Below are 16,323 nucleotides of genomic sequence, written 5' to 3' on the forward strand. Positions count from 1 at the left end.
CCCTACACTATCTCACACTTTCCCTACTGCTACACCTTCCTGGAGTTGGAATAGTATATTACATCCCCACACTATCATTCACTTTCCTTACTGTTGTACCTAACAGGAATTAAAATAGTAAATTTTACCTCTACACTAACCCTCACTTTCCCTACTGCTACACCTTCATGGAGTTAGAATAGTAAATTGCATCCCTACACTATCACTCACTTTCCTTACTGCTGCACCTTCTTGGAGTTAGATTTGTAAATGGTACCCCTACACTATCCCTCAGTATCCTACTGCTGCACCTTCCTGGAGTTAGATTAGTAAATTGCACCCCTACACTATCCCTCACTTTCCCTACTGCTAAAACTTTTTGGAGTTACACTATCCTTTCCTTATCCTACTGCAGCACTTTCCTGGAGTTAGAATTGTAAATAGAACCCTACACTATACCACATTTACCCTACTGCTACACCTTCCTGGAGTTAGAACAGTAAATTTTACTCCTACACTTTCCAACACTTACCCTACTGCTGCATCTTCCTGGAGTTAGATTAGTAATTGGTACCCCTATACTATCTCACACTTTCCCTACTGCTGCACCTTTCTGGAGTTAGAATAGGAAATTACATCCCTTTATTATCCCTCACTTTCACTACTGCTGCAACTTTTTTGATTTACACTAGTGAATGTTACCACTACACTTCATTTGTACATTTTACCTTTTTAAATATCCTCCTTGGTATTTTCAATTAATTAACTTCTCGTTATTTTCTTTCGTCACTTATCTGTGTGGAAATGGCAATAATTTTCTTTGCATCAGTAAAGGTTTTTTACGTTTCAGAAATTTATAAATATTTTTAAATATTTGTAAATTAGTACCTTTTAGATATTGTTGATAGGGACTTTGGCTCCTTTGTGAAAACTCTGTTTTCGTGTCTTTTATGGCTTTCACAAATTTAAATATTTGGCTGTTGAAAATTTAAATTGGACATTTGCCTATTTTTAAATATAAGTTAATCGATTATTTATTATCAATTTTTGAAAAACATTTCTAATACTCGAAAACATGTTTAACAATGTGTCTCTTCACATTTAGCAAACTTGTTTTTTTAATTTGATTTAATATGCACTCTGGCTTTTTAGTGTTTTTTAAATGTTACCACTTTTAAAGGAATTGACTTATTCTGCTATTTTACTTAATTTGCATACTTTTGATTAATATTTATAGGTACTTACATATCTGTCTAAATTCGCTGTATTTTCGTAAAATTGCTTTTTTGATTCATCAAATTATTGAAAATCTGTAATTTAATTTATGATATAATTTAGTATTAATCCTTAGTTATTATGGATTAATTCTTGTTATACCTCTTTATCTTTTTAAACTTACTTGTATGTGTCAAAATATCGATTTCTCAATGACTCCGGGTCGTCGCTGTGTAAAAAGGTCAGAGGGTCAGTTTTTGGCGTCTGCTCTCTCTGGTAGTTGATAATCAACTGTTTTCAATATGGTGTTTTGCTCGTATTTATAGGTTTGTGTCAGTGTGCTCTTAATTTTTGAGTAAGCCTGCATTTTAAAAGGCTTTTAAAATCGTTTTATTTGATGTGTAAACATACAATTTAAAACATTGTTTTTTAAAGAGTTGTTTTAATTTCCTAATTCCGTTTTGGCATTCATTTTGTTTTCAGTGTTTTGCTTTTACATTCATGAAAAGAGTTGTAGGACTATTTTTAAATCTTCACTAACTAACATGGCTGATATGTGTTTTTTATTTGTTGGTTATTTCGGATGAATAAATGTATTTCTCGATATTTTTTTAGAAATGATATTTCTAAGTCGTGCTTATTTAATTAAAAAAATTACATTTTAGAATATGGAAGTACTTTTTTTAATACTCAAGTATTAATTTTAATACTCGAGTATTAATCTTGTAAAAATACTTTGCTTTTCCTAATTTTTATTACCACATTTTAACCACTTGGCTGCTAAGGGGTTGAGGCCCTTCTCATGATATTTCCATTGAAATCAATGGAAAGTCCATGACGAGTTACCCTTGTCATTAGCGGCGAAGAGGTTAATACACTTCCCCACCCACCCACCCAAACCCCCTATTTTCCCTGCATCCCGTTTCAGGTTTTATTTCCCCCCCCAAAAAAAAATAATAATAATAATTTTCGTTTATTTTTATTTTTTTCTGCGTTATAACGGTATGCGTTATATGTGTTTTCGTTGTAATGGTACTTTTCCATTACTTTTACTATTTCGCGGTGTAATGGTATGCGTTGTAATGGTATGCGTTGTAAAGTCATGCGTTGTAAAGGTATTTGCATTGTAAAAAATGCGTTGTAAAAGCATGCGTTGTAATAGTATGCGTTGTAACGTCATACATCCAGAGCTGCTATATGGGAACTAAGTCGATTGCATAATTTAAAAGATGTTTGGCGTACAATACACCCAAATATAGGCGGGTACACTTACTACTCAGCGCCTCACAAACTATGTCCCCCGATAGATATGGTTTGGGCCACAGATAAAATTTTGGATAATTGCATCATAGAATTATGCCCAAGAGTTACATCAGACCACAACCCTATTTTGTTAGAATTTAATATTTCTACTAGGAAACAGGGAATTCGGAAATTTACGTTTCCTAGATACCTCTTATCGGATGTAGCTTTTATTTCTCAATTGAAAGGGCATATTACTAAATTTATAGAGATTATTTTGAACACTGCTGCTGTAATATCAGTCTGGGATGCATGTAAAGCTAGTAATAGGGACTTTGCCCAACAATATGTTTTTAGAAAAAACTCAGAATGTCAGAAAGAGATCAAATCTGCAACTTCTAATATGCTATCTTTGGAAACTCAATTAGCAGCAGCTCTTCTGCAAGGAGATCCTAACTCTGCTGAGTTAAGAATGGAATTGGTGAAGCTGCAGTCAGTCACTAAAAAGACATTAAGGGTAACACACAGTGTGAAACTTCATAAATACCATCTGTCGCAGTATGAAAGTGGTAATAGAATTGGGAAGGTGCTAGCCTACAAGGTAGCAGATAAGAAGGCTAAAACTTCTATTAAGGCTATCAAGGATATCAACATGGCAACCTACAGCCAGCCAGAACAGATACTCGACCAATTTGTTAAATACTACAGTAGGTTATACACTCCAGAAATATCTCCTAATAATGATCATATATTCTCATATCTTAATACTTACTTAGCGGATTACCAAGTTAGAGAAGGAATTAGCCAACTTGAATCAAATATTACTCCCACAGAAATACGGCTTGCAATAGCTTCTCTCCCTTCTGGTAAGGCAGCTGGAGAGGACCTGCTCCCCATCGAATTGTATAAAATTTGCACTCGGGAATTACTCCCTCTTTTTAGTTCAGTTATAGACTCAATCAGTGAAACAGGGAAAGCCCCTGCTTCGTCGAACATCGCCAAAATTGTATTCTTTCTTAAAAAGCAAAAGCCTGCAGATGAATGCGGGTCATACAGGCCAATCTCATTAATTAATGCGGATGCTAAGGCTTTTGCGAAAATCCTGGCTACCCGATTAACTCTTCTTATGCCGGAGCTGGTTAATATACAACAACATGCCTTCGTTATGGGGAGAGATACCAATGCCCACGTTAATATGGCTATTACCTCTTTTGACGTCGCACTAACTGAGTCCACCCCACTTGGAATGGTTATGCTGGATGCTGAGAAAGCATTTGACCGAGTGGGGTGGGACTATTTATGGACAGTACTCAAAACTCTTGGTTTCCAGGATAAATATCTTGGTTGGATTCGGTCATTGTATGATTACCCGACTGCTAAAATAAGCTATGCAGGCATGAGTTCACCTGGATTTCCAATAGCAAGGGGTACTCGGCAAGGGTGTCCTTTGTCACCGTTGCTGCTCGCGCTTTCTTTGGAACCATTTTTAAATGCACTTTTGTCTCAAGTAGATATTGTTCCCTTTCAACATGGTAGGAATACTTTAAAAATAACCGCGTACGCGGATGACATTGCGATCTTTACTACTGATGTAGTGAAAGCTATCCCAGTGATAACTAAGGAAGCTAAAAAGTTTGGGGACATTTCTGGTTATAAATTAAATTTAAATAAAACATAGGTTATCACTAATTATAAACCACTGGCTCCTGTTCAAGGTATGTGCACAAACGCTGTATATTTGAGAGTGAAAATCTCTGCAAATATAGATGAAATTTTCACACTTAATTATAATTCTTTATTAAAAGAAGTAACTCTTTCGTTAAAAAAATGGCAGGAGATACCACTCAGTTTAGCTCGACGGATTAATTTAATTAAAATGAAAATCGTTCCTAGATTTTTGTATTTATTTAGATCGATCCCTTTACGCCTTAATAATCCTTTCTTTAAAAAACTCGATGAGATATGCAGTAGCTCACCGGTCGATCCAGCTGTTGAAACTCCAAATTGAAAAAGGAGGACTGACCTTTCCTGTTTTTGATTATAATTCTATGCAACATTTTTTGTTGCATTCAAAGGTTGCTCAAAAAAGAAAACTCTTTATTTTTTCACAAGTTTATGTTAGGCCCTGATTGCATACAATTTTTATCCAGAGTCCACAATCCAAACTACTATAAGCGAGTTAAGTTTAAGACAGCCAGGGATATTATATAAATTTAGAATTCGATCAAGATTTATGGCAGGATTTCTCTTTATTATGCAAAATTACAATTATGGGGCTATCCAGGACCTCCTGGAATCTTCTCGGATGGAGCTGGGGCTCTATGGTCCAGTTGCCGTATCAATACTTTAGGTGATCTTTATGGCCCCGAAGGAATACTTGATTTTGCTTCACTAAAATCTCTCTATAAATTGAATGATGTATGTACTTCAAATACATGCAAATCTAAGATTTCTTAGTTCGGAAAATGAAAATTAACGAAGTTTGTCATTCTGATCTTTTAAATTGTCTATATTCTGATCGGACTAAATCACTTACTAGCGAAAGTTATAGATACTTATTCAGATGAAAGGTGAATATTGCTGTAATTTGGCGGCTAAATGGACCATCAGAATAGGGATAAATGTAACACCAAATCAGTTATCTGCTTCTCTTAGTCAAATTAATCAACTGGTCCAGTCTTCCAATATTAGACTTCAACTGTATAGAACCATCTGTCAATTATACTATACTCCTCAAAGAATTATTAGATGGCCATCAAGAAACCTATTGAGTGATTGTGTTAAATGTCCTAAATGCGATCTGATTGCCGCCAATTTGGAGCAGATGCTTTATTCTTGCTCGCCCTGTCTGAGTTCTGGAAAGGAATAGAAGGTGTTCTCATTAAGAAACAAATCATATTTCCGCCTTTATCTATTCATTTGATTTTGTTAGATTTACAGGAGGTGAATGGTCCTCATAAAGACTTGAACACTATTATATTTGGCTGTGCAAGATTGATAATCGCTAGGGCTTGGATTTCTTTGAAACCCCCGCATGTCATTGAGTGGTGGACTCTTGTCAATGAAATTTATACTATGGAAATGTCATTAGCAAAGATGAGGGGGCCATCTTAACTAAGAAAACAAGAGAAAATCGGGGGAACTTTTATTTGAGTTTTGATTTATTATTTCCATTTTTAGAGTGTTTGGTGCCTGAAAGGAACAACCTGCCTTTTGAATTGAAAAATTGAGAGTATATATTGTTTTTTTCAGGTGAGTTCCTTTTTTTGCTTTGGCAATTTCTGTGGGTGGTGATGAAAACAATAAAGAATATTTTTTGAAATGTTTAGAACATGATTTTATCTTAAATTTTTCACATGTGGTTCTATCTGCTTATACTACATATGTTTTTTGAGATGTTCTCCATTGACAGTTCAAATTATCTTTTAATGAGCTTGGTACATGTGTTCCTTTGCAAGGAGTTCAGATTTAGAAATCATTGGAGTATAATTCTTTCAGGTTTCTTTTAATTAATACTTGTGAAGTGCTCATTATTTTTGAAATCTTGTTGTATTATGTTTGGCAGTGTTCCACCTTTATTTACAGAGAGGATATGGATCTAAATGTAATGCTCATGTTTCCTGCATATCTGTGAATATACTATGTATAGGCACTTTTTTACATATTAATGTAGAGCTTTTTTATGAGGTGGTTGTTCATGGTTAGTATGACATTTTGCATATGCTAAGACATTGACATGGTGAGTATGCTGTTGTAACATAAATGGAACTGTCTCTGTGGGAAGTAGTAATCTGTTAAGTGAATTAAATGGTTTGTATAGTGTGATCCTTTTCTTCAGAGTGCATAAATTTATATTGCACTTTGTAGTGATGAAATAAAAAAATGGGTCTCTAAAAATTATTGTACAGGTAATAAATATTTCAAATATCTAGAAAATCTAAAAATAAATTTTACAGTGAAATGTCTTTTATCAACAGTAATTATTTAATTGAAAAAAAAGCTCAGTGTCAATGTTTAGAGTTATATTGGCAATTTCTTTTTCAAAACAAGAGGAATGTGGTATCTTACAATATATAGAGTTAATAAGTTAGAGATTATAAAATTATATGTAGTTTAAAAATTAGTAAAGGTAGTTTTCAGTTATACACTTATGGACAAAGATATAATTTAGTCTCTATATTTTTTCAAGCCCCACGGTACAGAGGTAGCAGCCACCGCAATAAAGAACTTGCTCAACACCGGGAGTCAGGAGAAAGCAGCAAACTTGGCCGGTAAGCAACAACAAGTACTGCGATCCCTAATGCCCGCCGCTAGCAATAAAGACAATGCTGCTAAAGACAAAGGGGCTAAACCAGATGTAAACCCAGCGCCTGTAGGGGTCAGCAAAGAGACTGGGCTGATAAATATTAATGGGGACATTGCTATAGATACGAGGAGGGATCTCCAGAGTGCTTTAGGAAGGGAGGCTTGTGCAACTGAGATCGAGATTGCTGTACAAAACAAAACAGCTGTTCCAAATGATATTGACAATGATAAGTATAAAGATACTGGAAAAGGAACAGCTAAGCTAACGCCACAGGCACAGGCGCAGGCACAAATCCCAGACTTAGATATAAGAAGTGACCTCGTTAGTACTAGGCTGACCCAGGTGAACTGTGAAGCCCTAGCGGTTGAGGCAATGGATACTCAAAACTTAGTTCCAGCTATGGGAACCTCTAAAGATAATGTAGAGGAGTGCAATGGAAAACAAGCAGAGTCGAACGATGAATATGAGGAATTAATTGACGAGGAGGAGGGCAATATGGGGAATTTCTCGCAGGACAATTGGAAAACAGTGACACAGAAAAAAGGAAGAGGGAAAGCTAAAAATAAAATAAGGAGCAAGAAGAATACTAATCTTTCTACTCTTTCCTCTGCAACAAATCAGGCTAATACTCGTGGCAAACCCATTATCGATGATAGTCCACTACGTAAGTGGATACAAGCTAAGGGAGGAGTAAAAACAATGGCATTACGCTTATCAGGCAATAGCTCTATGGGGCCATCAACTCCTTTGCAAACTAATCAGGATAATCAAGATATTCAAGATATTGATAATGCTACCTCGCCCACCTCTATAAGGCAATCGATGGTAGTCGATCCTAAAGGAGTACAGGATCTTCAACAAGACTCTATTGTAAGAGAGGATCGTATTGAGATGGCCCTAAATGTAAACGAAATTCTTGCTACAATAGAGGAAGAAACTGATCAGGCTATGCAAAATATGAAGGAACCACACCAGGAGGTTTCACCCCTGAGATCCCGTCTATGGCTCTAATCTTGCATATGCTGACCGAACAGAGACAAGAAGCACAACAACATTTTACGCAACTAAAGGAGGACAATTCTAAAATTCAATCATACTTACTTGAAGTCAATGGCAAAATGAATAAAGTAACTCAAGAAGTGGAGGAACTTCAAGAACGGGTGGCACAGATAGAGGAGACTTCGGTCAAATACGATCAGAAAAGCACCAGTCAAGAGGAAGAAATCCGGGTCTTACAATCCAAGATGGAAGATTTGGAAAATAGACAAAGAAGGCAGAATCTTAGACTCTTTGGGGTCCCAGAGGGGGCTGAAGGGGCAGACCCCAGGGCGTACATAGTTAGACTATTCCAACGCGCTTTCCCAGATCTCACAGACTGGGACTGGGACTCTCAGCTTCAAAGAGTTCATAGACTGCCTTTAGTCAATAGAAACAGAAACAACAAGTTTCCTCGCCCTTTTTTGATTTATTTTGGAAATTTTTTGTTGAGACAAGCGGTATCTCTAAAAGCTAAACCTAATTCTCCGATTGTTACTGAAGATGTGACTTTCTTTGTTCGACTAATTGACTCTTTCAAGGCCGTAGGGGCCCAGGTTTTCCTCCAAGAACCTGCATGTTTAAAAGTTATAAAAGCCGGGCATATGTACTATTTCAATCAGGGCAAGGAGGCAGAAAATGTGCTAGATAAATTTACTAACGTATAAGCTATATAATATTATACCTCAGGGGACTGTTAGTGGAAAAGGTTTGATTAATGTGACAAACTTAATGATAAACTGAGGATAAAGGATAAAAGATAGTCTAGTGAAAATGGCATACTTAATGAAGGTGGTGGAAGGTGGCGGGTGGCTGCACCTTTGAGAGGCTGCCCTACCAAAGGCAGCAGGTATAAAGGGGGGTGTTTTTCTATGGTACGGGGGGGAGGAGGAGGGGGGAGGGAAAAAAAACTGGCATGACAAGTCAATGTGAAGATATAATGCTCTTAACAAGACAGAGAGCTCTAAGGAGTGATAAGAAAGGGGAAGCGGTTTTTGATTTATTGTATATAAAATGACGTACTGCAGGTGTCTTGCCTGGAATGTATCTGGTCTGAACAATAAGACTAAAAGAAACTTAGTTTACCAAGAACTAAAATGTATGATGCACAGATAGTAATGCTTCCAGAAACACATATATGTTTTAAAGATAAAAAATTGTTGAGCCAACTGGGATACGAAATGGTGATTTGCACGACCTTAAATGCACCAATAAGAGGAGTGGCTATCTTAAAGAAAAGATATTGGCAAGGGGAAGTTATTAAAACAGCAGCAGATAAGGGAGGGCGGTGGGCAATAATGCAAATAAGACTGGAGGGTACCCTATATGTTTTTTGTTCAGTGTATGACCCCAACAAAGATGAGCCACGGTTATTTGATTGGTTGAATATTGAATTATTATCTTGGTCAGGAGAGCTTATTTTAATGGGAGATTTTAATTGTGTATTGAACTATCAACGGGATACAACTAAAAAGGGAGTAGGACTACGTATGCGTAAAACAAGAGCAGCAATTTTGGAACTAGCTAAAATACATAATATAAAAGACATTTGGCGCAGCCTATACCCAGGTTTACCTGGATATACATACTATTCAGCTCCCCATAAACTCTGCTCTAGGATTGATTTAGCTTGGGCCTCAGACGAATTATTGAGCAGGGGAGATATGAAGGTCATGCCAAAAATCTCATCGGACCATAATCCTATATTATTTATATTTGATATGGCCTCAGGCATAAAAGAAGGGCGCTCTTTTACTTTCCCAAGATACCTACTTTCGGATGAGGTATTTGTAACCCTGCTTAAAAAACAGATAAAGGAGTTTATTACATATAACAAAGATACTGCTAGTATACTCTCAGTTTGGGATGCCTGCAATGCCTTTATTAGAGGAATAGCTCAACAATATATATTTAAACAAAATGCAACAAGGAAAAAAGAAACAAAGTTAATGACAGATAATATTTTTCACATTGAAAAACTATTGGCTGACAAGCTTAGAGATGGGGATCGGAATAGCATAGATATATCACTTTTGGAAAATAGACTTATGAACATACGCACAGACATGAAAAGTTCTTTCAGGGAAAAAAACAGTTGCAAGATACTTAAATACAAAATTTCACAGTATGAATCTGGGGATCGAATAGGAAAGCTCCTGGCATACAAGGTAGCCGAAGACCGAGCATCTACACTAATTAAATCTATAAAAGGCCCCAATGGTATTATATATACACAGCCTGGAGATATAATGGAGCAATTTGCTTCATACTATGAAGAACTATACACTCCAGAGACTAGGGCTAGTTCAGAGCAGATTCAATCTTACTTAAATGATAATCTCCCCGTAGGACACTTTTTAGATCAGGAGATTTTAGATAATTTGGAACATAATTATACAATAGAAGAATTACGCTTAGCTGTGCTCTCACTCCCTTCTAATAAAGCGGCAGGGGAGGACACGATCCCTATTGAATTGTATAAAATTTGTGCCGAAGAGTTACTTCCTCTGTTTTGCTCAGTTGTGAACTCAATAGGCACATCAGGCAAGGCCCCAGAATCCTGGAAAACGGCGAAAATTATGTTTTTTTTGAAAAAACATAAACCTCCAATGGAATGTGGGTCATATCGGCCTATTTCTTTAATAAATACCGATGCTAAGGCCTACTCTAAACTAATATCAATTCGACTGGCATCTATTATGCCCCAGTTAGTCAATGATCAACAGCATGGTTTCATAGCTGGAAGGGATACTACCGCCCACATTAATATGGCGATTACGGCATTCGATATAGCGGCAACCAATCTCACCCCACTCGGTATGATTTTACTGGACGCAGAAAAAGCGTTCGACCGAGTGGGGTGGGATTATTTGGGGAAAGTGTTAATGCAGTATGGGTTCAAAGATCGCTCTCCTAGAGGTATACAGGCCATATACAGGGATCCTAACGCTAAAATTAGTTATGCGGGGGTACTTTCATCAACTTTCGCAATATCAAGGGGGACCCGACAGGGGTGTCCACTTTCACCCCTGCTGTTTGCCCTCTCTATGGAGCCTTTTATAAATGCCCTGCAGAATCAAGAGAAGATAACTCCGGTGGAGCATGAACATAAAACTCTTAAAATTACTGCATATGCAGATGATTTAGCTATATTTACCACCAATGTAATAGATGCCCTATCAGGAATCACAGACAAAGCGAAAAAATTTGTAGACATTTCCGGTTATATATTAAACTTTAATAAAACTCAAACTATCATGAACTATCAAACTAACCAATCAGTCACTGGGCTATGTAATTCGGCTGTTTACTTAGGGGTGACCATATCTTCTAAAATAAATGAAATAATCAAACTGAACTATGAACCTTTACTTAAACAGGTTACAGCGATGCTTAAAAAATGGCACAAAATTCCATTGAACATTTTGGGAAGAATTAATTTGATAAAAATGAATATTTTGCCCAAATTTTTATATTTTTTTCGCTCTATTCCCCTTCGAGTTAATAATATATTTTTTAAGAAGTTAGAAGGAATATGCAGTAGCTTTATTTGGAGCTACAAAAAACCTAGGAAGTCGATGGCGATACTAAAATTACCCCTAGAGAAGGGAGGATTGGATTTCCCGGACTTTAAGTCTTATTATTTTGCATCTTTTATAGGACGTTTTAGGAGCTTATTAAATAAGAATAAAACTTTTTTCTTTCATCAATTTATGCTAGGTATAAACTCATCTCAATTTTTAACAAGAATACAAGACCCGAACTTTTTCAAATGAGTCAAATTCAAGACAGCAAGGGACATGGTAGGGATTTTTAATTTAGTTATGAAATTTTGTGACACCTCTTTTTTCCACTCAGACTTACCATTATGGGACGACCCAGGGCTACCTGGTATTTTTAATGATAAAGTCGGGAGAGAGTGGGCCAGCTATGGGATTAAGAGATTGGGAGACTTATATGGCCATGAGGGTTTTCTTTAGTTTTCAACTTTACAATTAATTTATTCGCTACCAAGTGAAATGATACTCAAATATTTGCAAGTAAGGGACTACCTTATATGGCAAATGAATTTGAAAAAAATTACTAGTTCGGATATTTGGGAATTTTTGTATAGTTCTAAAGAGAAATCACTAATTAGCACAGGATACAAACATTTAATTCAGCATAATTCGGATGATTGTCCCCGACTGTCTCAAAAATGGACGCTTGAATTGGGAATTAATGTGACACCACAGAATATCTCAAATGCTTTCACAATTCTTAATAAAACTATTCATTCTTCGAGTTTAAAGCTTTAACTATACAGGACGGTCAGCCAACTTTATCATACTCCCCAGAAAATTGCCAAATGGTCACAAAACAATGAGCGTACCAAATGCCCTAAGTGCGATTTGGGGGCAGCAGATCTTATCCATATGATCTATTCCTGTCCAGTACTGAACCTGTTCTGGCGAGAAATAGAAACTACTTTATATCAAAAACAACTGATTAGCTGTCCACTTCCCTCATCTATGGTATTACTTTCTATACATGAGAGGGGCAAAAATAATCTAAGTTGGTTAGACATAGCGATTTCCTGTGCTAGATTGGTAGTAGCTAGAGCCTGGATTTCACCAAATCCACCTCATAGGACGGAGTGGTTAATGTTATTACATGAAATATACACTATGGAAAAGGCTCTTGCTAAGAACAGGAGCCGAAAATCTGTAGATAGAATGGAAAAGATTTGGGCTAATTTTGTATAAACATTAAGTGTTATGAGATGAACTTACTTGTTTTTTCTTCCCTTCTTTCTTTCTTTTTTCTGTATAAAAGTCTTTTTGTTTGGCTAAGTTGTAACATTTAAAGAATGCTGGCTTAATTAGTATATTGATGCCATCACTGATATCACTCTAAATTATGTTATGTTATTTTTTTTTGTTATAATGTCTTTTCGTTTGTGACTTGTTTGCCAAATAAAAAAAAATTTAAAATAAAAAAAATGATTTAAAAAATGCAGCTAAGACCGCCATAATATGTATTTATTATATCTGTTTCCTTTTTGAAAACTGCATTACAATTGATTCCTCTGTATTAATTATGTATAATGATGGCTGTAATTAAGAAATGTTTTTTCTTTTTTCTTTCTTTCTTTCTTGCAATGATAATAAAAATGATTTAAAAAAAAAGATCTTTGCCTCTATCAGTCTATAGCTGCTGGGGTCTGAACGTGTCCATGATTTATAAATGGGTCGAAGAATGCTACCCCTTCAAGATTTGGGAAAAATTCCAGTCTCTAAGCAATTAAACCAAACCTGTTTGGTATGGGTTTGGTTTAAACTCCATACTTTCCAAGTCACTGGATCTTATATGACTCATAGATGGTAATTCTTCTAGTAGTTTTAGTTTTGATCCACTATTCAGGATGTCATGTGGTCCCCTTGAGTTATATTGCGGGACAAGCTCTACTTTTTTGCTTTTGGTTAATAGTAGTAAGTCTGTATGGTGTTTATTTGCCCCGTTACTTGATTTGACAATTGCAGCCCAGATTAGATCTTGATCTGGGGGGGTTGGACTTCGTTGGTTGTGGGAGCAGTAAAATTTAGATGCCACTAGGCTTCAAGGCTGGGGCAGCCTTGACTCCACCCATCGACTGGTCCCATTCCCCCCTCCTTTGCATGTGCTGCTCTCCACTATTTCCACTTCTCTGCTGATTGTTGTCTCTTCAGTGGTGACAGCTTCACCCATTGATATAGGTGGATTTTCATGAGAATCCAGCGTGGGCGGTTTAATATCTTCTTTCCATGCCTGAGGATAGAATATACTATACATTGCTGATAAGTTGAGTTGTGCATTCTGTAGCTTTTCCTCCTTTGGGGCGGGGTTATAGGATATCTTTGTCCCAGTCATGGGCCTAATAATACTTTCAGAGTTTTCTCTCTCTGGTGGACCCTTGTCTTTTGTATCGGGCTTAATTTCTTAAGAGGATAATTCAATCAACCCTCGTTTTTTTTTTTTCACAACCGTATTTATTGAGAGTTCAAGCATGATTTGGCACAGCCCTCCACAGTCAGGAGGAAACTGACAGCAACCGACAAATAGAAAGCATAGCAATGAACCCAGAATTTTAGAAAAACATACCCTAATCCCCGCCCATCCCTCCCAACCCCAGAAACACCCTCTAACACCCCCCTCAACTACCCACCCCTTATCCCACCCTAACCCAGTGCACGTGTTCACAGTGTGGCAACCGGAGATGGAAAGCAAAGGTGGCGTCAGCCAGCTGCCTAAGGTGTGGGGTCTGCATCAGGGGGCAGTACATCGTCTACAGCAGCCGGGGGATCTAAGGCCAGACCCCTGTAGTCCGCCCATTGTTTCCAAATTCTATAGTGTTTCCGGGGACACCCTCTGGCTTCAAAGACAGGTAGTTCCAGGCCCATAAGAAAGTCCAGGCCTGCTTTCCATGCACTGAGGGGGGGGGGGCATGCTCGCTCTTCCAGGCCTGGGCCAGGTCTCGCTTGGCCACCACTAGTCCCAATAGCAGCAAATGACGTTTGTAGGCATTGCCCCCAACATTCTCCAGGACATGAAGGAGACCCAGTCTAGGGGTACGGGGCAGGTCCCACCCCAGCACCTCCGACAGGCAATTCCAAACCCCCGCCCAAAATCTGGTCAGCCTCCCACAGGACCACACTGTATGGAGAAGCGTCCCTCTTTCAACACCGCACCTCAGACACTCCAGAGCGGCAATAAGACCCGCCCGCCACAGCCGCTCCCTAGTATATTAAGCCCTGTGAAGGTATTTGAACTGAATGAATCTAAGACGGACGGCTATAGCAGCACCCCGGGGGGATTCAAGGGCCTCACGCCAGTCATCATCATCCAAGGGGCCAACATCATTCTCCCAGGAGGCCTTCAATGTCGAGAGAGAAGGGGAACAGTGCGTCACCAAGGAGCGGTATATCTGAGAGACCTTCTTGTCGCCCAGATCACCCATGAACAGTTTTGCCTCGATGGGACTGAAGTCGGGGAGTTGCTCCAAGTCCGCCAGGCTAGGGCCGAGGGCGTGGCGGAACTGAAGGTACCGAAAGAATTGGGACTTAGGCATATTGAACTCAGAACTAAGGTCTTGAAAGGATTTAAGTGTAGTCCCAGCGAGAACATGACCGAGGGACGAAATCCCAATCGCGTCCCAGCCGCTAAACCCGGACAGGGAAGCCAGTGCCGGAAGCAGGCCATTATGCCACAACGGCGTCTCGGCCGTCAGCCTGCCCCACCACCCCATACGGTGCAAAGCCTGCCGCCAGACCGCAAAGACCACCTGAGTGACCCTCGGCAACATCCTCCTCCGCCTGGCCGAGTATAGCAACGTGTGAAGTGTGGCACCACCCATCAATGAATGTTCCAGGGCATACGCCGGATCAGTACGGTCCCCATACCACCACTCGTTAAGCACCAGGAGATGAGAGGCCTGGTAATAAGACAATATATCCGCGGACGCCAAGCCGCCGCAGTATGTAGAGAGAAAGCAAGTACGCAGCGCCACCCTAGAGGCACCTCCGGCCCACAAGAACCTACCCAACACCGAGTTGACACTCCGGAACCATCGCGGGTCGATTCTGTGTGGATGATTCTGCAGTTGGTAGAGAAGGCGAGGCAGGGCCACCATTTTGAAAATGGCCGACCGACCATAGATATTAAGGGGCATACGTGTCCAAGCCTTAACGTCCATCTGGACCCTGTCCCACACCGGCTGAATATTGCGACCCCATGCCACTGTGGCCGAGGCCGAGAGAAAGACACCAAAGTATTTTATACCATCCACCACCATCTGAAGGGAAGCAGCCCACGGGTAGCGCACCGAGTCACTCCCCAACACCCACAGGGTTGACTTGCGCGGGTTAAGAAATAGTCCCGACGCCTGACCAAACTCATGCATTATCTCAAGAACGCGGGGGCCCGTACGATGCAGATCGGTCATAAAGAAGAGCACGTCGTCGGCATATAGAGCTATGCGGTCCGAGTGGTCTGCCCCCCACACAAAGCCCCGATAGAGCGCGTCTTGGCGCACCCGGGCGGCCATGGGTTCCATGGCCAGCGCGAAAAGGTATGGGGAGAGGGGGCATCCCTGCCGAGTACCCCTGGCCACAGGAAATCGCGCGGAGATCGCTCCCGAGACGCGCACCGATGCTGTGATATCAGTATAGAGCAACTTAACATAGGAGGTGAATATCGGACCCAGGTTTAGTAGCGGCAGAAGGGCAAAAAGGTAAGTCCAGCTAACCGAATCAAAAGCACTGTCGATGTCAGCCAACAACAGTGCCGCTTGGTCCCCGGTCTCCCCTATCGCGTCCAGCGCGGCCTGTGCCCGCCGAATGTTGTGCCGTGTCACTCGGTGTGGCATAAAACCCGCCTGATCCGGGTGGACAAGGGCTGAGATGTGCGGAAGTAGGCGGTTCGCGAGCGCCTTGGCCAGGAGTTTGGCCTCAAAATTAATGAGGGATATGGGACGGTACGATTCATGACGATCAGGGGGTCTGCCCGGTTTTTGAAAGACCACAATTTCA

Source organism: Lissotriton vulgaris, chromosome 6 (genome assembly GCF_964263255.1).
Source record: "Lissotriton vulgaris chromosome 6, aLisVul1.2, whole genome shotgun sequence".
NCBI classification, from domain to species: Eukaryota; Metazoa; Chordata; class Amphibia; order Caudata; family Salamandridae; genus Lissotriton; species Lissotriton vulgaris.